Source organism: Caretta caretta, chromosome 1 (genome assembly GCF_965140235.1).
Source record: "Caretta caretta isolate rCarCar2 chromosome 1, rCarCar1.hap1, whole genome shotgun sequence".
Lineage (NCBI taxonomy): Eukaryota > Metazoa > Chordata > Testudines > Cheloniidae > Caretta > Caretta caretta.
The window spans coordinates 300,909,123-300,937,055 of NC_134206.1; the positions used below are offsets into that span (position 1 = coordinate 300,909,123).

Consider the following 27,933-nt stretch of genomic DNA (forward strand, 5'->3'; position numbering starts at 1 on the left):
ACCTACCAACTCCCTGAGTTTGCTAAAGTCTGCCTTCTTGAAATCCATTCTTTATTATGCTGTTCTCCCTCCTACCATTCCTCAGAATCATGAACTCTACCATTTCATGATCACTTTCACCCAAGGTGCCTTCCACTTTCAAATTCTCAACCAGTTCCTCCCTATTTGTCAAAATCAAATCTAGAACAGCCTACCCCCAGTAGCTTTTTTCACCTTCTGAAATAATAAATAGTCTCCAACACATTCCAAGAACTTGTTGGATAATCTGTGCCCTGCTATGTTATTTTCCCAACATCTGTCTGGGTAGTTGAAGTCCCCCATCACCACCAAGTCCTGTGATTTGGATGATTTTGTTAGTTGTTTAAAAAAAGCCTCATCCACCTCTTCTTCCTGGTTTGGTGGTCTGTAGTAGACCCTACCATGACATCACCCTTGTTTTTTACCCCTTTTATCCTTGCCCAGAGACTTTCAACAAGTCTGTGGGCAGGTCTTCACTACCCACCGGATCGGGAACTCCAGCTCAAGAGAGGCAGAAGCGGAGTTGACAGGGGAGCGGCAGTGGTCGACTCGCCGCCATCCTCATCACCAGGTAAGTCGACCTAAGGTACGCTGACTTCAGCTATGCTATCTGCGTAGCTGAAGTTGTGTACCTTAGGTTGACCCCCCCCCACCTAGTGTAGACCAGGGCTGTCTCTTATTTCTATGTCAACCTCAGTCCAAGTGTATACATTTTTAATATATAAGACAACACCTCCTTCCTTTTTGCCCTGCCTGTCCTTCCTAAGTAAGCTGTATCCTTCTATACCAATATTCCAGTCATGTGTATTATCCCACCAAGTCTCCGTGATGCCAACTATGTCATGTGTATTTACTAGCATTTTGAGTTCTTCCTGCTTATTCCCCATACTTCTTGCATTAGTATATAGACATCTAAGATACTGATTTGATTCCCACCCCCACCAGTTCTGTCTTGTTTCTCCCTTATTTCTGCTATAACAGCCCATGCTCCCCCCAGATTCTGCCCTTCTCCCAGGTCTTCATGCTACTATGCATTTTACAGTCACAAGTCCGAGTGTAAGGTACTGGTCCCTGCCAAAAGAAGATAATGCATCATCCCCCTCTATCTAAGTTGTTTCTAAGGAGCATCAAGATTTAAGAGCTCAAACTATAGAAGCAACTAGCAAGGCACAGGGAGAGTAAGAGTCACAGAGGAAGGCCAGACCACCTCACTGCTGGGGAGCAGGCACCTGTCCATGAGCCAATTCAACATTCAAATGGCTGTCAGCTTAGGTATGGCTGGCTGTCACTCAACCATATGGCCCCAGGGAATCTGCTGCATGGCAACATTGCCCCGCAAGAGAACAGGGTCTCAACTGGGCAGCAAGGGCACTGTGACAGGAACTCAAGACCCTAGTGAATCAAACCAGCCTTCAGCAAAGCCAGACGACCTGAAGGCTTCCTAGAGAAAATTTGGTTACCACCCAAATGAGCTTTTGAGCATCTTTAATAGTGTTTTTTTTCAGACAGCAATCTAGCTTCAAAAAATGATGGTAACAGTTGACTTTTATGGAACTGCATTTAGCTCATGAATGACTTGGTACCATTTTGGACAAGATTCTTGAACTGTACAAAATAAAACCTTTAGAGAGAAAAGATGCAGTGAATGCTGACTCTTAGGAACAGCAGCACCATTTGGTTCACGTCAATGTTTTTTGTTACCTATCACTTTCTTTACATTGTTTTAAGTCTACTGTACAGTTCATCAAGTTGGGAAATAATCTGAAACACACAAATCAAAGCGAAATGTCTGTACGGCCACCCATGCCTATGAACTGCACAACATAGATAGCATCTGTTCTGATGGACACTACTGTATTCAAGATCCCAAAATAAGAGTTTTCTTTCACAAAAGTCATATATTAAAACACAGATGTCTATTCAGCAGCCACTGCTGAATTCTAGCAATGCTATCTCTTCTTAGTGGTAAAAGGCCTGTGCAGAGCAAATACAAAAAGAACAGAAAGCAGAATCAAAGTAACTTCAAAACTTCCAAAACAGGCTTTTTACTCTTGTGACCAAAACTGTGGGACTGAAGAACCCGTGAGTGGATGGCTCCGAAACAAAAACTGTAAGGGAGTGTGGAAGAGGGGGGAAAAATTGTATTTACTCGCATAATAAGAATCTTCAAACTTCAATATCTTCAGAGGAGCATTTGTTTCCTGGTATGACTTGTTCTGAAGTTTGTTCCCTGTTTTGCCCAGCTACGAACATCATCATTTATTAAGTGTAATTTCTTAAACATGAGATGCCATGGGACACTGTTTGTCTGCTTTTCTTTTTTAATACATTTGATCTGAGCTCTTTATCAACTAGAAAAACTTACATTTTTTAGTTTCTACTCATCACAAACTGTTTATGCCAAGCTTGAAAATGCAACTTAATACAGAATGTGATGTATCATTTTATGAACACAACACAATCATGGTATTTTATGCCATGAGATCTGATTTCACCTAGTGTTAATTGGTAAAAGAAGATAAATGTTTAGGAAGAAAATAAAAACTGTCCTACCTTTGTACAAATACTTTCAGAGCACAATGATCTGTGTCTCTGTTTTTCTTTCCTTCTTATCTCTTGGGACTTCTTTATGTTACTGCTTGGTCTGGAAAAAAAATTGAAGAACGAGACATTTAAATAGGTATATATCCCTTCTCACTGAATCATGTTAAATAGTAACCTGCTACAAAATAGAAATTAGAATTGTAGTACAGAAGTAGACAGACCTGTCAGAGATACGTCTTGACATACCTGCCACAATAAGTTCAATGTAGGTGGATTGAAATTATATTCAAAACTGTGTTTTAGTAAGGACTGAATTAATAATATTTCTGTTGATTTTCTCTTCCCCTTCATAGAGGAGCACTGAGTCCCAATGGTCACTTGCAACTACTCGGGGCAGAAGTGCACCCTCTACGTCTCAGGTGAGGGTTTAGCCTGCAAGAGGTAGAGATTGCTTCATCAGCAATATAAATATAAAGCAGCTACTCGTTAGAGCTTCAATTGCCTCCCTACAGCCCTGTGATTTCTTGTATTACTGGCTCATTATGAATGGGAGAAAGATTTGAGATGAGAGAAGGGAATGTGGGTTGGGAGAGGGCCTTGAAAGGAAAACTGTGGTCAACACCTGAAGTGGAGGGAAGAGGAGAGTTGCATGGTGGAATGAGGATGAGGCTGGTTGAAGGTAAGGCGGCACTTTATCTATGATGAGCAATGTAATGTGTTTAGAAAAACAGTGGCTCTGCAGAAAGGGTTCAGGAATCAGGTTCTGCTATAAAGAGATAATAAATAATAAAGAAAATAAAGAAAAATCAGGCAAAATTTAAGGTCTTGGCAGGAAAATGACTGATCTAAAAGCATTGAAGAGGTGCTTTTATATATATTTTATATATACACAATATGTGTATTGACACATGTATATGTGTCGATATACATATTCTGAGACCAATAAGACATTTATACATGTTACCTGAATAACCATGTGATCTTATCATCACCTGCATATATGCCTTCTATTCCCCCCACACACAAACATCAAACCTATACCCAGGTGTTTGTTCCTTTCTCTTGTGTCACGACTACAGTTAGGTTGTAAGCGTTTCAGGACAGGGACTGTGTCTGTTTTACTACCTTGTAAAGCAAACAGCAAACTTTAGGAACTATATAAATAACAACAACGTCTCAACTCTGTACCTTAACACCAAAATAACTTTATTCCTTTTTGTTTTGTTCTTTTTTTTACATTCTGGCATTTTGGGGTAGCAGACATCATTTTGAGGTAAAGAAATAAAAAAAATTCTTCTTTACTTTCAAAATATCTGTAATAAAGAAAGACTGACATCTGCACTGAAAGCTCTGATACACACAAGGCTATAATTAAATAATTTAAAAGTCAGGAATTCAACTATTTATACATAATTTCCTAGAAATCCCAGATACTGGAGGGGAGAGGGAAGTACAGCTGTCCTTTAGTAATACAGTGCATTAGTAAAATGCTTCAATAAATGGAGTTTTGGAGAGGGAAAAATGTCTGCATACAATTGCAAAGCATTTTCCTGATTAAAACCTTTTCTTTACCTAGTGAAGCATGTAAAATATAGACAAAACTTTCTAAAAAGTTTAATCTCACTAATGATACTGTCTCAAAGACTTCAATGAGTAGATCAAAAACCTCATAATTACAGCTGTTCTGTGAGAGTTACTTTTTGGCTCAACAGTGAAAACTTGAAGCAATGCTATGTGGATTGTGATTAGGCATGAGGGCACAGGGGGGAGAATTGGGTTTTTTTCAAATCACATTCAATTATTCCGAATGTTTCAACTAGAATTATTCACCCATTTCTCCCCATAATTTAAGCCCATTTCCTCCTCCCTCCAATGACAATCCAAATTGAAAAACAAACTTTTTTAAAGTTAAAGAGATGCTTATACTATGTCTTAGGGCTAGAACAACTTTCTAAAAGTTACACCGGCAAAAATGGGTCACACACACACACACACACACACGATTCCGTAATGAGATCCAACTCCTTTGTGCCACTTCGGAAGTGCAGATGGGCTGGACAGTAGATGCAACTGGCCAGCAGGGAACTCGCTTGTTAGAAGGAAAGTTCTTGCTGATAAAAGTGTATTGCTTCTCAACCTCTCCCAACATAGGAGGCAGGAGGGGGCATGTCACCGGTAAGCAGGATGTGGAGCAGCTGTGTTAGAGCTCTGTGCTTCCACGCCTGTGCTCCACAGGTGTTTACAGTGACCCTTCATCAGTGGAATATAGAGCTGTTACCTCTTGTCAGGACCCCAGCTGGCCCAAAGAATGAGGAGGCTGTAATCAGCACCCTGATGGTCTCCCCAGCCTGTCCTGTTGAGCGCTCAGTCACAGGAGTAAAGCAAGCCCAGTTCAGTATTTTTTTAATTCAGTTACTTCTTTCTGATCCTTTTTCCACAGTCTCTGTATTATTTTTTCACTCCAGCTGCTCGTCAAAATTTTAAACCTATAATTTACTGCAGAACTTCGATTTTATGAACAGCAATCTTATGAATAACAAGTTTCATGAATTTTTCCCAATTTGGGGGGGAGAGGGAAATCACATAAGGAAAGTGATGTCGATGAAGAACGAGATAACATCACTTCACATTCCGATGAGCTCAGTGCATTGGAAATCACTGCGCAGTGGGTCTGAAAGTCAAGAAGAAAGTGAACAATGCACCATGCTGCAATGTATGCACTATACCAACTGTAATTCTGAGATGTTTAATTTTATGAATGTCTTTGTTTTATGCACTCCTCAATCCCCAACAAGTTCATAAAGTGGAGGTGCTACTGTGACCAGATTTGTTTTCTTTCTGCTGTTTTTCTAGTGTCTCTTCACTAGAAATCAAATCAAATACAAGCTGAGTTGACCTTTCAAATCTATTATGTTTGAAACGGTGAGAAATGAGCTTACCTGCCTCTCACTGTGAGTGCAGTGAGTTCTGAAATGTGACTTTACAGATTGCAAACACAACTGGGCTTGCAACTATGAGCAGTCCCACTTGCCAGGCCTATTCACGGCAATGTCTGCAAGATCAGGCTATGTGTCACAGTACAATACAATATCATTAATATAATTAAATGATACAATTAATATAATTAAAATTACAATATCAATTTTTTATTTCCTTTCTAGAGAGGTTATTACAGATGTATAACTTACTGCATCCCATTGCATTTCTGATTACAAATGAGGAGACTAAAACAGAAGAGACTTATAAAAAGTTAAAACTATGCACAACTCCTTTCAGTGACTTAGTTCATTTGTTTTAGTTTCATTCAATTTGATACCATTGGTCACACATGATAATTCATCTGCATTTCTTTCACCTCCCGTTTAAGTCCATTTTGCTGTTACACTGTTCTGTGACCTGACAACCTTGATTTATTTCTCAGCACTAGCCTAGAGGTGTTTTACTTTGCTCACAACTATGTAACCATTTGACATGTTCTTTAAACTGAATTTGTGGTCCCTTCATAATCAAAAACCAGAGAGAGAAAGCAAGTCTAGTAACTCTGGAAGACTGATATGTGTCTTTAGTTTCACGGTTACAGACAGCCTTCCATTTCGATGCCATGTTTAAAAAACCCAAATGTTCATATATTTCAGCTGGACCACTTACAACAGAGAGGATCTAATTTTCCAAAGTCAACTTCCAGACTTGCACTCAAATGTTACATGCACATAGCTCCCAATCTAGCAATGCACTGAAGCATGTGAAGTCAATGGGACTGTTTCTGTGCTTGGAGTTATACAGGTGCTTAAGTGCTTTTCTGAATCTGGACCATATAGACACTGATGTAAATGAATGTTCATTTTGTGCATGCCAAACACGTGCAGCTTCACTGACCAGTTTTGAAGCTTTTTTTCTTAATCTTGCCCAAACGATTTCTGTTTTCCCACACGATGACCTTTTAAACTAAATATGGTCTACAGCCTTGTATGCATTGTAATCCATTTTAATTCATTTCAGTTTTTCCCATTTAATTGTGAGAAAAGAAACAGGAATGAGACAAGAGCATACTCAAACTGCTGAATTTCTGAACTGATGTGGGTAAAGGTCAAAGTGTCAACCCTTTGGTTAGGTCAGTATTAACTTCCATCTACTTTGAAGATCAACTGTTTGCAATAAGGCTTCTAGAACCCTTCTAATGAACTCACTTATAATTCATAACAAGAATTAGCCCTTTACTGTGTAGTTATTTATTTTTTCCTTAATAGTCTCTTATAAGAGAGCTAATCAAAAGCTTGAAGATCCAAGTAAATTATGCAATGGGATCATCTTTGAAACATCTACAGACCAATACTTGATTAAACCTACATTAAAAAGAATAAGAGTTGTCAGTATTAAGGATGTCAGTGACATGGGGAGACATCCTCACCCCACTGAAGTCAATGGTGAAACTGCCAGTGATTTCAGAGGGGCCAGGATTACACCCTAGAGGTTTAAACATGTAAATTAAAACCTGATTCTTGGTTTTGAAATTCTATGGAGCAATTGAAGCGTAGATGAATAATTGAGTAAGGGTGGGTGATGGCATTTATTAAAAAGCTCAGAAGAAGACTTTCAAATATGTAATATACAACTAGATTGTTTTGTAAGAAAGAATATGATTACAGAAATGCTGCTTTATAATATATTACAGCAAGGGCTTAAATTCAGCTGGAGCTATCTGGAGCAACACATCAGTTTCTTCTTACCAACCCTCGGAGAGAGGGGACAGTGGGCAGGTCTTGGAAAAGACATGTGCAACACATCTCAAAGAACAATAGTTACAGAGAGGTTAGTAACCGTTCTTTCTTCTTTGAGTGCTTGCACATGTCCTTTCCAATGTAGATGATTCACAAGCAGTTAGATAATGGCATACTGTGCTAAGAATGTGTGCGAAGAATGTCTCCTCACCCCCACCTCGTTCCTCAGACATTCTTGTTAAACCCTGGATTTGTGCTGGAAATGGCCCACCTTGATTATCATACACATTGTAAGGAGAGTGATCACTTTAGATAAGCTATTACCAGCAGAAGAGTGGGGTGGGGGGAGAGAAAACACCCATTAAACCCATTTATAGTGATAAACACCCATTTTTTCATGGTTTGTGTGTATAAAAACATCATCTGTATTTTCCATCATGTATGTATGCATCCGATGAAGTGAGCTTTAGCTCATGAAAGCTTCTGTTTGAATAAATTGGTTAGTCTCTAAGGTGCCACAAGTACTCCTTTTCTTTTTGCGAATACAGACTAACACGGCTGTTACTCTGAAACCTATGATTCACCAGTCAGCACCATGAAGCAGAAAGAAGGACCGGGAGAGGGATCGGTCTGCACCACCCCTTACACCTTCAGTATGGAACATGAAGAGAACAACTATGTGGGTGCGGACTAATGGACACTACTTGCTAGAAATCTCCAGTCTCAGCTCCATGGAGCATATGCATACCCACAGTGGAATTACACATAGGAACCAGCAGTAGTAGAAAAACTGCCACATCCGATCAGACTGTCTAGTTCAGTATCATGTCTCTGTGAGTGTCCGACACCAGATGGTTCTGAAGAAGGCAAAAGAAAAGTACCTGGCAAGTATGTGGGCAATTCAATGTACAAAGGCGGTAATTCTACAAACACATATGCAAGTGCATATAGTTACTAATGCACATAGTCCTAATGACTTCAGTAAGACTATTCAAATACCTAAGGGTTTACAGGATTGGGCCCTACACCTGCCACTATTGGTGAAATTATTGCGTTACACCTTTAAAAAAAAAAAAGCATGGTTTGTGTGTTAATTCATCTTCTGACTCGGGATTCAGTGTGGGAACTCCTCCCTCTGGGATAACTCCATTCTCCTCACTCTACTCACTTACATGGGGTGATGAAAGTACAGCAGAACCTCCCAGAGGAGAGCCAGTCCTCAGCAGTAACAGAAACTTTTCAAGCAACAGCTGGAGTTGAAAGCAGTAACAGCAGCAGTGGAGAGGCTCAGATCTGTGGCTTCTTACCATCTCCCAGAAGGCTGCTTTTTGCAGTTTGCACTCTGGATATGATTTTTGATCTGTTGCTTGCTGCAACATCCTCCTACTTTTCCTCATCTCAGTTCCTCCCATGCTGGTTTCACACTTCCTGCCCTCTATTCTCCTCCCCTTCTTCCTCTCACACCTCTTTCCTCTCTCCACTCCCCATCCAATCTGTGTCCCTGTGTTCTTTCCCTTCTTACACTCACTCAATCCTACTTACTCACCTTCTCCTGTAACTATCTCACATTCCATTATTTTTAAATGGGAGTCACAATTGGCAACATTTTCAAAAGTGCCTAAGGGAAAGATTTTTACAGGTATTCAGACACCTAAACATTTACAGGTGCCCAGGGGGATTTTCAAAAGCATCTAAGTGCCTAACACCCATTGATTTCAATGGGAGAGAGATGAGAGGGAGGGATAGATAGAAGTATTAAATCCTCTACCCTCCCTCTCATTTTAGATTGTGAGATCTTTGGGGCAAGAACTGCCTGTGCCTTTCTTTTTGTTTAAAACAATATTGATTCTAACTGGGATCTTTGAGTGTTTTCACAATATAAACAGTAAATAAAACCAATAATGAATAATAAGATATCAGGATTTCATTTGTTCCAAGATGCTAACATTTTTTACGGAACTGATATCCTCAGAAGTTTATCCAAAATACTATTGTGCTTTTGGAGTGATATGCTAAGCTTCTCAAGTAATTATCACCAAATCCGGTACATAGGCAGATCTACTTATTTCAGCATTAGCCTAATGATTCCACATCTGAAGTGGAAAGTTATTCCACCTCAAGGGTGAGTAACTTCTTTGCCTCTATTGAACTTTCTTTTTCACCCATGCCAGGACAATGGAAGACCCTCCAGAAGAGGTTTGTTGGATCAAACATTCTCTTTTTAGTCCAAATTCAGAACAGGTTGAGGTGATAGTTGATTCTTCAGTAGCTTTGTCCGCTACAGTTTGTTTTTATCTCAGCGTAGAACAGCATCCCTTCATTTTGTATGGCATCTTCTTGGTGTGTTATGTGTAAATTGGTTAATTCATGATGACATAAGGCAGATAAATAAATACTATAACAAACCAGCACATGCTCTAGCCTGGTACAATCATTCTCTGATCATTTCATTAATAATAAAGAAAAATATACAATATCAAAAAGTATAATTTAATTATATAATTATATAATTTAATTTCCTGAGGCCTACAGCTAACGTTGGTTCTGTTAAAATATTTAATTTTTAAAATTGTTGTTATTGTGGTACTCAGGGCCGGATTAACTCTCCTGTGGGCCCAGGGCTATTAGATTTTGTGGGGGCCCTATGTGCAAGACTTTTTCCTGGGAGGGAGTTGGATGCAGGAGCAGGCTGGGGCAGGGGATTGGGTTGTAGGAGGGGGCACGAGGTGTAGGCTCCAGCCGGGAGGTGCTTACCACAGGTGGCTCCCAGCCAGAGGTGCAGCAGGCCTCAGGCAGGCTGCCTGCCTGCCATAACCCCACACTGCTCCCAGAAGCAGCTGGCTGCTAATACATCTCTGCGGCCCCTAGGAGGAGGGAGACAACATGTCTCCGTGTGCTGCCAATGCCCACAAGCGCCACCCCTGTAGCTCCCACTGGCTGGTTTCCAGCCAATGGGAGCTGTAAAGATCGTGCTGGGGGTGGGGGCAGCATGCAGAGCCGCCTCCCGCCAACCCCTCCAGGGACCACAGAGACATGCTAACAGCCAGCCACTTCCGGGAGTGGTGTGGAGCCACGGTATGCAAGCAGCCTGCCTGAGCGCCCCACTGCATCGCAGGAAATGTCAGGGAGTAACACTGTAAGGGACCATTTAAGGTAAAGTGGTTCGTTAACACCTCTAGGACAAATAGAAGGGGTTAGTGGGTTACAAATTGTTGTAATAAACCATAAATCCAGTGTCTCTGTTCAGTCCATGATTTTTAATATTCAGCAGAGTAATGAATTTAAGCTCCCAGGCTCATCTTTTGAAAGCATTGTGCAGATTTCCTTTGAGGATGAGGACTGGTATGTCAGGTATAGAGGGTTAGCTTTATAAAAAGTGTTCACACACAGGTGTTTTTGTGTTCTTGTTTTTGTCTTCTACCATCTCCCTGTGTGAGTTCATTCAAGAGAATAATGATTATCTGGTTTCAGCCAGATGATTGTTGTTGGGGCATTTAGCACACTGGATGAGGTACACCACATTTTGTGATAGGCGAGTGTAAGACCCATGGATCTTGAAAGGTGTATTGTGGAGGGTGTTGACCACTGTAGCAGTGGAGATGTGTCTGCAGGTTTTGCATCTGTAGTTTGAGCAAGATCTGGTGCTGCTGTGAGTTGGTGTGGTCCTACTCTGAGGGGAGTTTGCTTCTGCTGTTGAGCTTGAAGAGGGTGGGGGTTGTCTGCAGCCAGAAGTGGGGATTCAGGAAATATTTCTTTCAGGATGGGGTCCCCATCAAATATGGGCTATAGTTGTTTCATGATACCCTATATGGGTGTGCGGTTTTATTTCTGAATTGAAGCTGGTTCTCTGGGGGTAGTTGGATGGCCCATGCCATGATGCGATCTACTTCTCTGGTGGAGTGTCCTTGTTTGGTGAAGGTGGTTTTAAGTATGTTAAGGTATATATCTTGGACTTTCAAGGCACTCAGATACCACAGAGTATGCTCCCCATTCAATTAAATGGAGCAACAATGGAGTGTGATAGCAGAGTTTAAAAATTCTGTATGACGTTGATGATGATGATGACTTTTTAAATATAAATGTTTTCAAAGTTTCAGTGGTCTATCTGCACATAATGCATTAACATAATAACCAAATCAATGCTTTCGGTTCTCGGTACATAACAGACTTTAAAGCTAGGCATACTATGGTCAAGCAGAGGAGCCAGACGGTAAACTGTTACAAATGAAAGTCTCTTATAACGGGTAGCTTTTACTTAAGTGAAATATATATGATGAGCCGACCAAAAGACTTCCTAAACACTTCGTGCAATTCAAAAATAGGTTGCCAACCATTTATAGTGGTGTTTTATTATATAAATTAGGTTGTAATGAAACTGACAGAACACAGTACCCCAGTTAAACTCAATGACATTTCATAGTTATTTTAGTATCAGCTGATGGCAATTTGATCTTTAATGCTAAGATATAGCACAATATATCTATTTCAATTCCTTTTCAATTCCCCCTCAAACACTCACAAAAGCTCAAACTTGTTTTAAAGTTCCAAAATACAAAGAAAGAAAAAAAAATCAAAGATTTCAGCTGATTTAAGTGATTGTGAAAAAGGCATAGATAAAATCAGTGGTGAAAAGATCTTAAAATATGACATTCAGCTTTGCTTATCTGGATCTGAATGTATAGTAAATGTGAGCCAGACTAAAATTGTTAATTTAGTTTTTAAAAGATATTTTGATCTGCTTTGGAGCGTGCGAGTGATCATACTTCTCTGGGATATACTAGTACAGATGTTTATACAACAGGATTGCTTAGATACAGCATCCTAGACTGCACTGTGGTCTCTGAGATTTCAAAAACCAAAATTCATTTTTCTGACAGAATTTTTCCCCCAAGTATTTTCTAAAGAGGGTTATATGCAAAAATCTAACAGTCACTATAGGGATTTTTATCACAGAACTGTCACATGTCAATGTTTAGAGAGGAGTGAACATGCTCTTCTCTGTTTAATGAAACAGGAGCAGAAGAATCAGTGAGTGATAACACTTTTTCTTCTTGTGAACACATAGTAGTCTGTTACTTAGATCCTCCTCAAATATTCGTTCTGGAAGAATAATAACCAGGGAACGCCCCAAAACTCATTTAAAACTAATATGATAAATTTGTAACTGAAAAAAATGTCAATTTTTCATGAAAGAAAACTTTCAGCAATGTGAATCCTTGAAGAAAATTAATCAAGTTTATGATAGTTCAGAAACAGTTCTATCTCACATGATATAAGCTTTAAAATAATGGATCTCTTTTCCCAGAAATCAGCATTAAAATCAACCTAAGACTTTCCAGCACACCGTATTTAATTACATCTGGGCTTCACTGTGCTACCAGTTCAAGCCATTCTACACAATTTAACAAAGTTAGAGCGGTGTTGATTTCAAATTTTAGAACATTTAACCAAGCTAATCAAATATATAAAATTAATTGCACAAAAGAGATTTTCAACCTCATCCTCAGAGCTATAAACTCAACTTCCTCACATTTCTCATATTCTGATAAACCAAACTAGCTGATACAGTACTCAGATGCACAAATCTATCTTAATAAGCTGAACATCAAAGAGGAACAAAAGAGTGTACAAAAGGTAGCTGTAGAATATTACCTTACAGATGTAATTATTTGCCTCTTTCCCTGTTCTTATTAAAAAATGGTAACTTGGTAAAACTCTCCCCCTCACGTTGTAATCCTGTGGACAAAACTGTGTGCTGCTGAACCCTGCTGTTGCTGGACTGTGTGCAGAAACATGTATAAAAAGAGGACAGTTTTAAACAGCCAATCACATTGTGTTTGGACCTCCCAGGCTTCACTGTGTGATCAGCACAGGCTTTGTGTCAATACAATAGGGGTTAAACATTTCCCTGTATTTATCTAAAAGCAAGCAAAAATCTGTTTAATTGCTTGAACCTTTAGTAAAATGATGTGCATTGCTTGGGGGTGGGTGGAGGTAAGGTTAAACAGTAACTGACATTCTATCTAAAAAAATAGAATCTCTCTAGCTCCTCCTGCTTTTACACAGTACATAAATACGAAAACCAATTAAGTCAACAAGCATTTCCATCCAGATCTTCTCCCTCCAGTATTTTCCCCTAAGCAACTGATAGTGATTTGCTTCTCTTAACTCAGAGACCTGCTTTCACTTTGCCCTTGCATTCGGCTATATGAATTGCCAAATGGAGTAGCTCTCAATTTTCTGTTCACCATGCCTGAGATATGGATCCTTGCAAAGCCTTCTATTGATGATGACAAATGGCATTCCAGTGCCAGAAAGCAAATTTATCCATACTGAAAAATAAACCAAGAAAGTTCAAAAAAGCTGACTGCACCATACATTGTGTTGGCAGCCACGGTTTGTCACTTCTCATGAATCCCTGAATCACCTTTGCTTTTCAAGCAATTACCTTGAGGAAACATAGGTACAGAACAGCGATTCTTTTTCAAGCTTTATAATTCCTTAGAAACATGTTTAAATACCATTCATCTATTTTCTGAAACAGCACACAATGCAAGCTGCAGAGAATTTCAGTTAAAAAAATCATGACTTTTGCTATTATTTTACAAGTAAAAATGTAAAAATCCTGTCAACATTAGTTATAGTGTTTGTTCACAACAATAACTATTTACAAATTCCCCTGAAACCCATTTAGCTCTGAAGACCCATTCAGAAGAATGCTTTTCTTCACAAAAGCACAACTAACATGTAATATAATCTACTTCAAAGCATATTGTCAGTGTGGCTCAACAATGACCACAGTTATATGACCTCTTAAACTTAACAGAGTATCTTAACTGGGCCCCTTCTGCACATATGGTGCACCAGTACTAAAGCTATGACTTATTTAGCTGAAAAATATAAAACATTTTTAAAAAGGAAATTAAAAGTTAACAGCCAAGTCTTGTCTGTCTTTTATCCAAATATTTATCTTTAAATCAATATAATGATGCTTATGCAAAAATCCTATCATTCAAAGTTATTCCTTTTTAATTACACATATGTGGCTGTGCAAGAGTTTTTAATGGTACCATCTGACATGAAACTGTAAATAATTAGCTATTTGTTACACTACAAATGTGGTACGACATTATTCACATTTAGTATCATTTAATACATGCAAAACTCAATTCTCAAAATTACTATTTTCATAGCTTTATTCATTCCTTTTAAAGTGAAATCCCAAATGAAAGAAATAATCTCCTCTCTGAGTTTAACCATTTGATCCCCTCTACATTTGATAGTATCCAGAGGTATAAGAATCAGCCATATGATGTTAAGAAATAAATGGTATTTTAACTAAAGATGCAAGGACTTTTAAAAACTGTATTTTAAACAATGATTGTTCTCTGTATTTTAGAGCAGAATGGAAAAGGGACAGGTCTGATTTTGTAGCTTGATTGACCAAGCCTAATCAGAATTATTTCTGCACACTGCTTCACTACAGCAGTAGACCCATTAAGCACTAAATGCTTCTGGAAGCCCATTCCCTTTCAACCTCCCACTGTGACACGTTACTTTTCAAACAGTAGCTACACAGTGGGCTACTCAAAACATTCAAAAAATGGAGGCGCTATATTTAACAGACATTTGAAAACCCACAGTAAAATCTGTCACTTGATTGCCAGGATGGCAGCTATCATAATAAAACAGATTCTTTGTGATGGAGAGTTACAAAAGAGTCCTTTGAACTAATTCTCTTACCTTGCAATACATTTTTATTAGGAAAAGGTTTTTAATCACGACATCTATTACTTCTTCAACAAAAGCAACTCTATGTATGTCTCTGAAAATGTTCACTGAGATATGCTTATTTTTAAGTCATCAGAACATCATCTGTGGCCTGCTATTTTACAAATCTTTGCAGCCTGGGAAGTTTTTACTGACAGATACGGCCATTAGAAATGCCCAGCTTCATTGCATACATTCCAATAATGCTACTTAGCAATTATTTCATATAATGAATTATTTAGAATAATTCTAATATAGCTGATCAACAGAACTTGCAAACATTGTACAATTTTTCATTTTTATTAAAATATTTTTATTCATTTTCTTTGCTTTAAATAGTGTATGTATGTGTATATATATGTATGCCCATACCTACACTAAAATGTTAACAGTCATGCTTCCTACTACTATGAATAACATTCGAACAAAAAGATTTTTGTAATGCCCAATGACTCCAGAGTTTGAAAATTTCTAGTTCTGTCACACTGTGGATCTATGATTCTGTAAAACCGAGAAACTAAATATCTTGCAGATCTGTTGTATAAGCCTGGGTTTTATAGATATGGGAAATATGATTTGAGGTGCAATCTCAAACAAAATAGGGGTGTTTCCAGCTGTATGGGATTTAGATAAGATGTATTTAATACAACTGTCTGCTACACATTCTGGGAGAAAAGTTTTTGTTTTTTGCCAGTGGGTGGGGGAAAGAAAGACCAAATGAGAAGTTAGCACAGAAGACCAGGACTGGGAAACAGTAGAATTGGAGAAAGGAGGTGGGTGAAAGGAGAGAAGGATCTCTTGAGGGGTCAAGAAGGGAGACTATGACTGTGAGCTAGAGCCAACAGGGAAAGTAGATAGAAAGGAGGGGCCGACAATTAAAGATGGGGTTTAGGGGAGGAGAGAAAGAACAGAAAATGAGCCAGGATGGAGGGAACTGAGACTGGCTGTGCAATAAGAATGAGACTGGGACCGACTGTGAAGCCCGGGACTGGAAGTTGGGGCTAGTTTGGAGAGGATGAGGCAGAAAGAGTAAATCTGCAGAACGGGGACAATGAGCAGAAGAGTTTATTCCCAGTAGAGCACATACCCCTCCAGAGCTTGAAATGGAGCCAAAAATTCCTATTTCACCATTCCTCTGCTGTCTGCAAATAGCTCCACGTAGGTCCACAGGGAAGATGACAATCTTCTACTGCTATTTGTTACTCCATTAGTTGAAGTGACAGAGGTCTATGTAGTGGAGCTAAAGATCCCAACCCTGTTGATTCCTGGGTGTCTATGTGATTGCTGTTTTTTTTTTTCAATTAGCTTTATTAAAAACTTAGTAAATTGTGTATGTGCATACACACAAGTCCACACAACTATGTTGAAAGAACATTATTAAGATTGCAAAGTCAAGCACTCAAAAGTTAGGAAATGCCAGAATTAAGGCTGTCCATGCAACCTTAATGCAGAGTTCTTATGTGATGCAGGGCAAGTCACTAGGAAATCAAACTTTTTACAAATGGTCACCAATTGTGTGTTCCTCATTTTCTTGGTGTCTGACATAAGACCTTAGATTTAATTTGCAGACATGCTGAGCACTCACAGCTGCAACTGAAGTCAATGGAAGCTGTGATTTGAACATATAAAGTGCTACATAATGCTATGTACTCTGAATCATCGGGTCCTAACTGTCCCAAATTGAGCACCCAGAATAAGTGGACATTCTTGACCTTAATCTCGCTCTTTTTCATTTCCCCATCTGTAAAATGGGGATAATAATATCCCATCTCACAAGAGCGTTGTGAAAATAAATTGTTTGTGATGCACTTGGATACTACAGTTATGAGTACCACAGAAAAACTCATGAGTAAAGCAGTAATTCTGTCGTCAGAGCATGGTTTGAATCATGTGCTGTAAGTAAGGTATGGGGCCACACATTAACTGAGTGCTATCCATTCTGTGTACTGAAAGAGGAGTCCTGTGGAAAAAAATAGTATATGGATATGTAATTAAAGATTGTATCATAATGCATATGAATAGGAGGGTTGAATTAAGATTGCATGGGCAACTTTAATACTGGCATTTCCTAATTAATTAGTGCTTGGCTTTACAACCTTAATGACGCTATTTTAACATAGTGTGTGTGTGTTACAATATTACATGATATGGACATGTGTTTCACTTACAAAATTCCCCTCTAGGTCCTTGGGACAATTTTAAATCACTAAATGTTTAAGACTACTGAGATGCTGAAAATTCTCTACACTACGGGCTGCATTCTATCATCTTTAGTCTCATTATTCTCAGTGTGGCAATTTGTAGAGTAAGGAAGGATGGCAGAGTCTGCCTTTATGTGAACATGGATGATTGCTTTCAATAAGTAATGGTGTCCAAAATGCAACAATATATTTAAAAAGAAAAAAAGCATGTATGCAAAAGGCAATTAAGGTTCCTATGATACTACTTTAAATTGTAGGCATCTTAGATATTAAAATAACACTTTGAATCAATGAATGTTGCAATTTTTAACATTTGGTTAAAATAACCTAAGAGTATATTAAACTATAAGATTATTATTAAAGACAGATTAGGAAATAGCATGAAATCATGTATGAATACTTGGGCTTGATAATGCATGATACATTTAAGGATGAGTGAAAAAAGGATTGAGTATGATCAAAATTATTTAGGTAGCACATTTTGCCTAACATTTAAACAATTAAAATATATACTTCAACTTATTTGCATGCCTTATGTTAGAATTTGTTTTAGCTGAGCTGTCACAGACAGTTGCACCCTCTATCCTCCTTTGTCTTAGAGGGTTTCTGGCCATGAAAGCAGTATAATGAGCAATGCAGGATGGGAAGGAGAGGAGCTGTACACTTGCTGTGAGTGTAGAGCTCAGCTCTGCAGTAGCCTCCAGAACATCAGAACACAGGGATTTAGGTGGTGCAAGGGTAGGCTTGGGTGTATTTCTGCTACTCAGATCCAACTCTGCCTCTTAGAGTAAGGACCATATTAGGGTTATTACCGCAGTAATAGCTTTGGAACAGCTCCAGAGTCATTCCAAAGTCATTTCCTTTTTCTTGTATATATTTGGCTCCCAAGTGCCCAGCCGAGCTACTTGGATTGGACACTGGATTTGGATCGTAAGGCTTGAAAAATAAATATTAACTTACTTCAAATGCAATTATACCATGTTGCTCACATGACATTAAAAATGTAAAAATCTGGATTCACTGGAAAATGTAACTTGGGGAAAAGGGTATGTTGTGTCTTCTGTATTACCTCCTCTCAGCATTAATAATAAATTAGAAAGATACTATATGTTGAATATAAAATATTGTGACAAATGAAAAATACATTAATAGGAAATATGCAGATTCTGGATATTGGCTATTTTAAAAATCTTTTTAAAAATACTTAGGTTTAAAAAATGAAAAGATGTTTTTCTGAGTTGTAAATAAATTGCAAAGTAGGACAATTCATAGGGAATGATCGGGTAGTAGAGATGTCCTGAGGTTATGAAAACAAAGATATGCAAAATAGGATGCCATAGATGATAACATAATTACTTTAATATAAGTGAAGCACAAGAACAGTTATGAAGCATGGAGTTGCTTTTGTTGAATTAATAATAGCTGTCACAATTGAAACCCCATGGACCTATTTTTGACTAAAACCACTGTCTTCAGTTTGTAGATATAAATTTTCTCCTAGCTTTTTATTCTATAAATAGTTTTGCATGTTAAAAGTGTAAATGCTACTCTCTTCTGTGTATTTTCCTCTTAACATCCATTGAGATGGCCAAGACAAGCTAGCTGCTTGCCAGTAGCAGAAAATTATTTTTAGAATGCTCTAGGAGTGCAGACTTACTAGTTTGATTTCACTCATTCTTTCAGAGGCAGAGACTTTGTTCCCACATCTAAGGTGCTTAAGCTGTTTATCACACAGAGGAGTCTCTAGGGATAGTTACATATTCTCAGATTGACTCCAGGGTGCTGGAGTGAGTAGTTCTCTCTTCAAATGCCTCTGTATCTATCACTTTTTATCAGCTGAAGAAGATAGCTTAGTGCTACTATAAATTGATAGAACTATGTTTTCTCTTTTGCTTTCATATTACTTTTTGAAGTGCATGGTACATGCTAAGACTCTCAGGATCAGCTTCCACTACACTGTTTATTTCCTCCAATGTTATTCTCTTCCTCTTTTCACAAAGGGGCAAATCCTTTTCTCTTCCTCCTTGTGTGTGGTGGGTCCTGACTGTAGTACCAAGCACAGTTTCACTGCACAATATGTGGAGGTACAGCATACATGGAGCCAAAAGTGTGCCCTGTATGTGGTGCAATAGTTGTTCTGCTCCTGTGAAACCCATCATCTATTCCTCTTTGAATGTGGAGGTTCACCAGCAGCAGAGCTGCTCTACAGCCATCAGAGAGAAGGGGAGACATTATCTCCCACAACCTCTGCAGAATTTATCCAGTGCATAGCCCAACTGGTACTGCTGGCGGAATTCTGTGCCACTACACGCATGCAGAATTCATGTCCCCACATGCTTCCCCACAGAAAAATGACTTCTGACTGGAAAGCAAATGGAAGCCGCAGGAGTGGTCATGCACTCCTCCCCAGCAGTGCGGGAGCATTGGTTTGAGTGCCTGGAGCAGCCAGCAGAGACGTAAATCGGGGTGAGGAGCAAGGCTGGGTGGGGGGGCATGCGTGCAAGTGAGGTAGAACGACTCACACCACAGACACATACCCCCTCCACCAAGCCACACCCTCCCACATCCGGATGTCCCGCACCCAGACCACCCCATGCAGAGCCCCCCACATTCAAACCCCCATACCACCAAGCCCCCCCCACACACCTGGACCACCCTATTCAGGCCCCTGCACCCCCACCCTACTGAGCTCCAACCCGCTGCACCTGAACCCCCACTCCATCCCACCAAGCCCCACTCCCCCAGCACCCAGACCCACTCCATGCTGAGCCCCATTCCTCCCACACTCAGACCCCTGTACTGAGCCCCAACCACCTGGATTTGGGGATAGGTCTAGGCGTGCATGCGAGATTCTGTCCTTCTTGGTCACTACTGTGGTGCCCTTGGTGTAGAGGGACAGCGCCCTACGGTCTTTCTGTTTCATTGCTGGAGCCTGGGTTCTAGGACCCTGCAGGGTGGGAAGGTCCCAGAGCTCTGGCTCTAGTCCAAACCCAGAAGTCTGCACAGCAATGAAACAGCCCCTCAGTCTAAGCTCTGCCCAAGTCGACTGGCATGGGCCAGCCACTAGTTTTTCTTTGCTTTGTAGACATACCCTTAAAGTCTTCTGTGCTTGACATCCTTGGAAATATTAGTATTGCAATCTGCTCTGTGGAGCCATATAGATGTGCTAATATACTTAATAAGGAAACTATTTGTCAAAAACATTTCCTAAATCTATTTTTGTTGTCTGTATTGTTACAGACATTCTCACTGACAGGTATTTTCAAATAAATTACCAAAATAATTGAAAATGGTGTGATTATATTGTGTTGTTTTGCCAAATAAAATATGCAGAATTTTAAAATACTGTGCGCAGAATTCCCTTTGGAGTAAGTTGGATTGGCCTCATGTGCATTAGAAGGAACCATTTGAGAAGGAAGCCATTTGTGTCAACAGAGAAAAAGGAGGCAGTTGCTATCTCAAATTGGACCCCTGGTTCAGAAATAATCCAGATGTATTTTTCCACCTGGGAGAGTGGGTTGAAGAGAGCGGAGTTCTTATTTATGATGTGTAGGACTCTTTTGAGACTGCTGAGTTGTCTAAGGAGTTTTGTGTTTATTTTTCTAATGGGAAGGGATGTGATAAACTGTGCACCAGGAGCCTACTTTAGGTGCTGGGTAAACTAGAAGGCAGGAATGATACATTTTTTGCAGGGGTATTATTTAGGAAAGGTGCCAAAATTATTTATTTTATGACAATTCTTCTTGGTAATAAAAGCAAATTATTAAACAACATATAGTAGGGATACACTTGTAGAGTAACATTTACATTCACAATAAAATTAATAATCAGGAAAATATTCACACTTCCATATATTAGCACCTTAAAGGTAATATTCCTCAAGAAATCCCTTCCTACCACAGACCGGGGAGGAGAGGGCGAAGGGGGCGCGGCTGCCCAACAGCTTGCATACCTTTTACGCTGCTTCACGTCTTTTGGTTGCCTCCTCTTTCAGGGATTTTCTAGAAGGAACAGTGCTGCTCCCTTTAGATTTTTAGGGGATAGCGACCACACCAACTGTACATATACAGTACAAGTCATGTAGGATGGACAAGGAAGAGCCTGTTCACCAAAATCTGCCCATTCCTATGCTTTATAGCTAGGGTCCCAACAAATTCACGGCCATGAAAAACAAGTCATGGACTGTGAAATCTGGCACTCAGCCAGGGGCTCCTACCTTGTGCAGGGCTCCAGCTGCCAGTCCCAGCTGGGAATGGGGAGGGATTAGACTTCCTCTTCCCCTCCAGGGGCCACTCTTAGAGTAAGTCTCCCCTAGCCGCAGAAAACTCCGTGGCTCCAGCTGTCCCCCTCCCCCCCGCCCCCTGGCAGGCAGGAGACTGCTGGGAAAACCAGACATACGGTAACCCATCCCCCCAGACCCTGCAACCCTCACTTCTGCCCTGCCACTGGCCAAGGTGCTGGCTTTAGAGCTGGGCGCCCAGCCAGCAGCCTTCCTCTCTGGCTGTCCAACTTTGAAGGCAGTGTCCCTTCCAGCAGCAGGGCAGAAGTAAGGGTGGCAAGCCCATGACCCCCCTACAATAGCCTTGCAACACCTACCCCTACTCTGAGTGCCTTTTGGGTCAGGATCCCCAAGGTAACTACACTTTGACATTTCAGATGTAAGCATCTGAAAATGTAAAATGACTAATTTAAAAAAACCCTGGTCATAAAATTGAGCAAAAGGGACCATGAATTTAGTAGAGCCTTATTTATAGCCAAGGAAAAACTCCTGCCTCACTGTTGCTGAAAGCTATACTGGCTGTGGGTCTGAGACCTAGTGCTGAGCCCTTGAGTCATGAGCCTCAATTTTCTGCTCTGCAAAATTGAAATAGTAATATTTACCATAAGCAACAATGAAAATATTCAGGATTAAATGTATATTTAAGTGGGTAAATATCCTATCTCCATTCTACAGATAGGGAAAAGTGTCTAAGTAGTAATTTTCTTGCCTGAGGGCTCTGCAGTCTAGTAGATTAAACCTAAAACAGTAAGGTGCGAGACACGGGTTCTAATAGTGACATGTCACAGGAACTTTAGCAAATTACTTTTCTGAGCCTCATCTGTAAAACAAAATAATGTACCTACTAAATATTGTTTGTAAAGCATTATTACAGCATTTATAAATTATTAAGTGGCAGCAGTGACAACAAAATTCAAACTCCTGGCTTACTACTTTGTGCTCAGTCCACCAGGCTATGTAGTTTTTTTGACTTTTCACAATTTGCACTTTTGAATTTTCATACTATATAGCAGCTTTGAAATGTTTTATGCATCTACAGCACAGAATATATTTACCTTGGAATTTTGTAAATTTCCATTTCACTAACTCAAAAAGGCTCACTCTCTGGAAGTTATTATGGGGAATATTTCTCCCAGCTCTACCTCTGATTACATACAGGTCTTGTTGGGCAATTCAGTCTACTATGTGCCATATTTTGGCTATGTAATCTGTAACAGACTTCCTAGCCATTTATTTACAGGCCATGACGAAGACCAGCATAGCAACTTGATCTACAACAGTCTGAAGATAAACAATCAATCCTGTACTGAAACTGTAGGCTTTAAAGAACAAGCTAGAGTATGTGTGTTATGATATAAAAATAAATGTATGCATATGTAAACATAAATATATATGTTATTCAACATTTTCTCATATCCTGTTCATGACTGTTGCAATAATACACTAAGTATAGCGGTTAGCTAAAATGTACGCCAGCCCACTACGTACTGCACTTGGGGTTGCTGAGAAATCATGACTTGTATCATGCCCCTCAGCAAAGTGAAAAGTATATATTAACCTAGAAGTGTGTCATGCTTTTCCTTATCTGAGAGGTGGGCCAGATATCACAAAATGCTCCCATCCCTTGTCACATTTAGATAAGTCATTCCATCTGGTTGTGTGTTCTCCCACAGGGAAACATTGCAAAAAAAGTAAAGTAATTGAAGACACTGAAGTCAATGTCAAAACTCCCATTGGACTGAAATGGGAAATAGGATCAGGTCTAAAATAAAGAATATTTTCCAATGTGAGTAATTTAAGATGGAAAAATCTATATGTTGTCTAATGTGGTGATAATTCAACTGATGCAAAGCACCCAGATGCCACAACAAATCGATAAATAATCTTTATTGAATTATACTTGGATTACTCATTTAATGAAGATTATCCATATTGTATCGGTCAAAGATTAAAAACAACAACATATGGGTGAGTGTAATCCATTCTTTGGTTTATGATCCAAATGTCCCCTGAGTATGTACAAACTCCTAAGATGTCCCTGAGTGATGGAGTTTCCATTTGGATCTGATTTAGCTCAAAGCTGTGTAAAATTACTGAATGTAAGATGATGACTCCCTACTGATTACACATCTAAGGGGACTTGTTGGCTTTGTTTATTCGAGTAATATATCATGTTCATGAAATGTGCCCAAAATATGCTAGTTTCAGACAGAAAAATGAAAGTAAATAGGACAAACAGCTAAAATCTCTCACTTACACTCAAACTCCATCCTGTTTTCATTACCTTTGAGCAGAGAGGTGCTCTGACCAGTTCTACAGTGTAGAGGACAGTTGGCTAAACAGGGACAGAAGGATATACAAAACTCAAAACATTTTGTAGTCCTCGCTTGACATGAATAATTGGACATGGATGAGGTCTCATTTATTGGGAGACAGGATTAGGAAGGTAAATGGATCAGCAGGCTGGAAACAGAATGTCTAGACTAGTTAAAATAAAGGGGAACACTCAGGGAACCATTTACAATGGACAAGATAACAATGGATAAAATAAGCTTGGAACATAAAATGAGGTAAAAAGTAAGTTGTGCACAGACAATACATATTGTACAGGGATTAGTTCCAAAATGTGTGATGCGATGTATAGTGAATGCAATGTAATGTGCAATATAAAGGAAGAGATTTGCTGTGTAACCTTGGATGTGTGGAATGCCCCATGCCCACTCCTACACTGGAGTGTCATAAATATAAAGGGAAGGGTAAACCCCTTTAAAATCCCTCCTGGCCAGAGGAAAAATCCTCTCACCTGTAAAGGGTTAAGAAGCTAAAGGTAACCTCACTGGCACCTCACCAAAATGACCAATGAGGAGACAAGATACTTTCAAAAGCTGGGAGGAGGGAGAGAAACAAAGGGTCTGTGTCTGTCGGTATGCTGCTTTTGCCGGAGATAAAACAGGAATGGAGTCTTAGAACTTTTAGTAAGTAATCTAGCTAGGTATGTGTTAGATTATGATTTCTTTAAATGGCTGAGAAAAGAACTGTGCTGAATAGAATGACTATTTCTGTTTGTGTGTCTTTTTTGTAACTTAAGGTTTTGCCTAGAGGGATTCTCTATGTTTTGAATCTAATTACCCTGTAAGGTATCTACCATCCTGATTTTATAGAGGTGATTCCTTTACTTCTATTTACTTCTATTTCTATTAAAAGTCTTCTTGTAAGAAAACTGAATGCTTTTTCATTGTTCTCAGATCCAAGGGTTTGGGTCTGTAGTCACCTATGCAAATTGGTGAGGATTTTTACCAAACCTTTCCCAGGAAGTGGGGTGCAAGGGTTGGGGGGAAAGACGTGTCCAAACTACATTTCCCAGTAAACCCAGTTAGAGTTTGGTGGTGGCAGTGGATACTCCAAGGACACAGGATAAGATTAATTGGTACCTTGGGGAAGTTTTAACCTAAGCTGGTAAAAGTAAGCTTAGGAGGTTTTCATGCAGGTCCCCACATCTGTACCCTAGAGTTCAGAGTGGGGGAGGAACCTTGACAATAAATGTATATAAAGGAAGAGATTTGCTGTGTAACCTTGGATGTGTGGAATGCCCCATGCCCACTCCTACACTGAAGTCTGATCAACTCATGATGTATGCTAAGTAAAGAAACCTAAGCAACAAGACTGAAGTTGAACTGAGTTCTTGGAGCACCAAATGGAAAAGGGCTCGGGGGAGCACCAACATGTTTATTTATCTTCAAAGGTATCGAATCATCCCGAGGACCAAATCCCGGCTTCCATCTGTACACGAGTACACCACAGACACCTGCAGGGGAAATGTAAACATGGATGATTTATACCCCCTTCTGGCTTCCCAAACATCTGCTGGGAACCTGTTCCACAGACTGCTGGTGGCAGGAGACACAGGGACATTCTGGTTGGGAGGCCGGGATCAGAAAGTTTGGTCCACACACCTTTGCATGTATAATCCTGGCCTGACAATGGCAATTACACATTCGAACCCCTCCACCCCCAATTATTAATATTCATTATTTGTTGAGCACTGACAAGGTACTCAGTGAGGTATAGGACTCAAAACAAAGACAAAATTAAAGTATATTGGAAAACAAAAATTACCCTTGGAGAGGAAACCCAAGCAGTTTATTCTTACTCCTGCTCCACGCTCACTGTGAGAGCGCGATGCCAATCAGAAAGCAGGTGATAAAATAAAGCTTATTTTTCAGTTTCAATGTCAGCCTGTTTGAGGGCTGTTTCTACACTTGGTTAGAATTTGAACTTGTTTGTGGAGGAGAAGGAAGGAATGTTTAAGTCCTGCAACCTTTCACACAACCACATCAGAGCTGCAGATACACCAAGAAACCAAAAAACAAAACAACACTTAATTTAGATGTGGATTTGAACAACTACTCTCCAGACCTTGAAGAGGCAGTGAAGAGCATTTGTTATTTATTCTATTTTTAAATTAAAAAAGATGCCTAAATAAGGCCCCAGGCACCCTGACAAGTAACTAGTAATACAATAAAATCCCAGCAGCATTAAAATAACAATTTCATACAGGAGCTCTGCTTGCCAGCTACCTATCAAAAACTCCTTTGCACTCTTTCATTGTTCTGGAAAGCATCCCTCAGTCCCTTCTGAAAACCCTTTTAAGCTTGTTTATTTTATAGCATGCCTGGAAGGTCACCAATTCAGGCTACTGTGGACCAAAGACAAGAGAAAGTTCCAGAGTCCCCGAGCCCTCACAGGATATGTCTACAGAGGCCATGGCAGAAAGCCTCCCAGCCCAGACTGATAGATTCAGGCTCGCACTAGTGATTTAAAAATAGCTCTGTAGATGGTATTGTGAAACTGCAGTTTGTGCTGGACCTCAGCCTCAGAAGCCCATCCCCTTCCCTAGGCTTCACAGTCTGAGCTTTAGCCAAAGCCACAATATCTAAGTGATTGGCCTGGTCTGGGAGGCTTGCTGTTGCAGGCTTTGTAGATGTACCCATAGAGAACAGCTGCCCTGTCAGCAGTCCTCTCTCTTTATAACAAATAGCTGCAGAGCCCCTACTAATATGGTAGGGCTTGTGTTGCCATAGCACCTGACACTAGGTGATCTGTACAGCAGTTAATATAAAGGACCTAAAACATGAGTCACATAATATAGTATAAAACAGAGGTTTTCATACTATGTGGCGCACCCCCCTAGGGGTGTGTGGAGGGACATTCAGGGGGTGAGTGGCGATGCCAGGCAGCTCGTGGCAGCCCTGCATAGCCCCAGACCACCCCCCACATGGGACTGGGGAGAGATGGCCATCTCCACCCCAACTTACCTCAATGGGCGATTTAGACATCCACTATGTCTGCACTGATTTCCACGCCCAGCGCTGGCTCTGGCCCCAGAGACCCATTGCACATACCTTCCCCCACCCTGAAAACTCAAGGGGGTAGGGGCAGAGGGGCAGGCATCGGCCCTGCCCTAGCCGTGCAGCCTGGCTGCAAGGTAGAAGCAGCTCACTGCTGAGGAAGCCTTGGCTGTGCCATTGATAAGAATCTACATATTTGAAAATTACAGGTGTAGGTAAGGTCATTAAAGGTATGTTAAGATCGCTGTTAGGGTTATGAGTAAGCTATCAAGCTTTTGCATGTGTCTATTTTTGTTTGGGTGGGGAGGGAGAGTGCAACCAAAAATTGTAACTCAAAGCAAGGACTCAGCTCAAAAAGTTTACAAACCGCTAGTATAAAAGATGTGGTGGATATTTTCAAAAATGTTAAGGAAACTTGCTTGTAAAGAATATCTCCTTTTATTAAATAATAAAATTAACTGAATTACTAAGTAACAATAAGGTTGCAGCATGAACCAATAAACACAAGGATGCTGAAAGCTGAGGCTGACACTCCACCTTCAAGTTAGCCTGCTGTTCGCTGGTAGTATAGGCCTTTCAAATGCCTGGTTGTACAACATACAGTATGTACCTCAACACTTATATTTGCGAGATAGAGAGTTAATGGAACTCACAGTTCTGTGGGTAGAAACTGGCATCTTTACAAATGACTGATGTGAGGATAATGAGAATTAAAAAAGCAAAACATTTCTGGTGCTGCCTCTCATACCTGGCACATCTCTACGGTGAACCACGACCATTTTGAAATATGAATGCCCCTTTCTGCACTAGGTGATAAATTTGTATTTAGCATTGTGTTACTTAACCTGGTGCATTTTCTTAGCATAGACAAGCCCCCTGAAGTTGCCGTACTCCATGCACATTTCAAAAGAATGCTCCTGCACAGGGGCTGTCTCATCAAACCACACCCAAGGATGATTTTTGAGTTTATTCAATGCTTTTGAAAGGTGCTGGACTGAAGCACTCAGCCAAATACAGCACAACAGCAGCAGCGCAAGCTTCTCTAGACCACCATC

At 40.0% G+C, this 27,933-nt stretch overlaps 1 protein-coding gene across 28 annotated transcripts in view; it reads right to left on the minus strand.

Annotated features, from left to right (window-relative positions):
- NRCAM (neuronal cell adhesion molecule) overlaps positions 1-27,933 on the minus strand; it is a 294,853-nt gene that overhangs the window by 170,240 nt on the left and 96,680 nt on the right. For 26 of the 28 annotated variants that reach the window (XR_007354620.2, XR_007354621.2, XR_012666501.1 and 23 more), the window contains exon 2: positions 2,572-2,662. The gene's annotated coding sequence lies outside the window, so the exon portion shown is untranslated. Of the gene's footprint in view, positions 1-2,571; positions 2,663-2,808; positions 2,828-12,932; positions 13,065-27,933 lie in introns of those variants that run through there. The other 2 variants (XM_048836035.2, XM_048836038.2) reach the window with 2 other exon arrangements.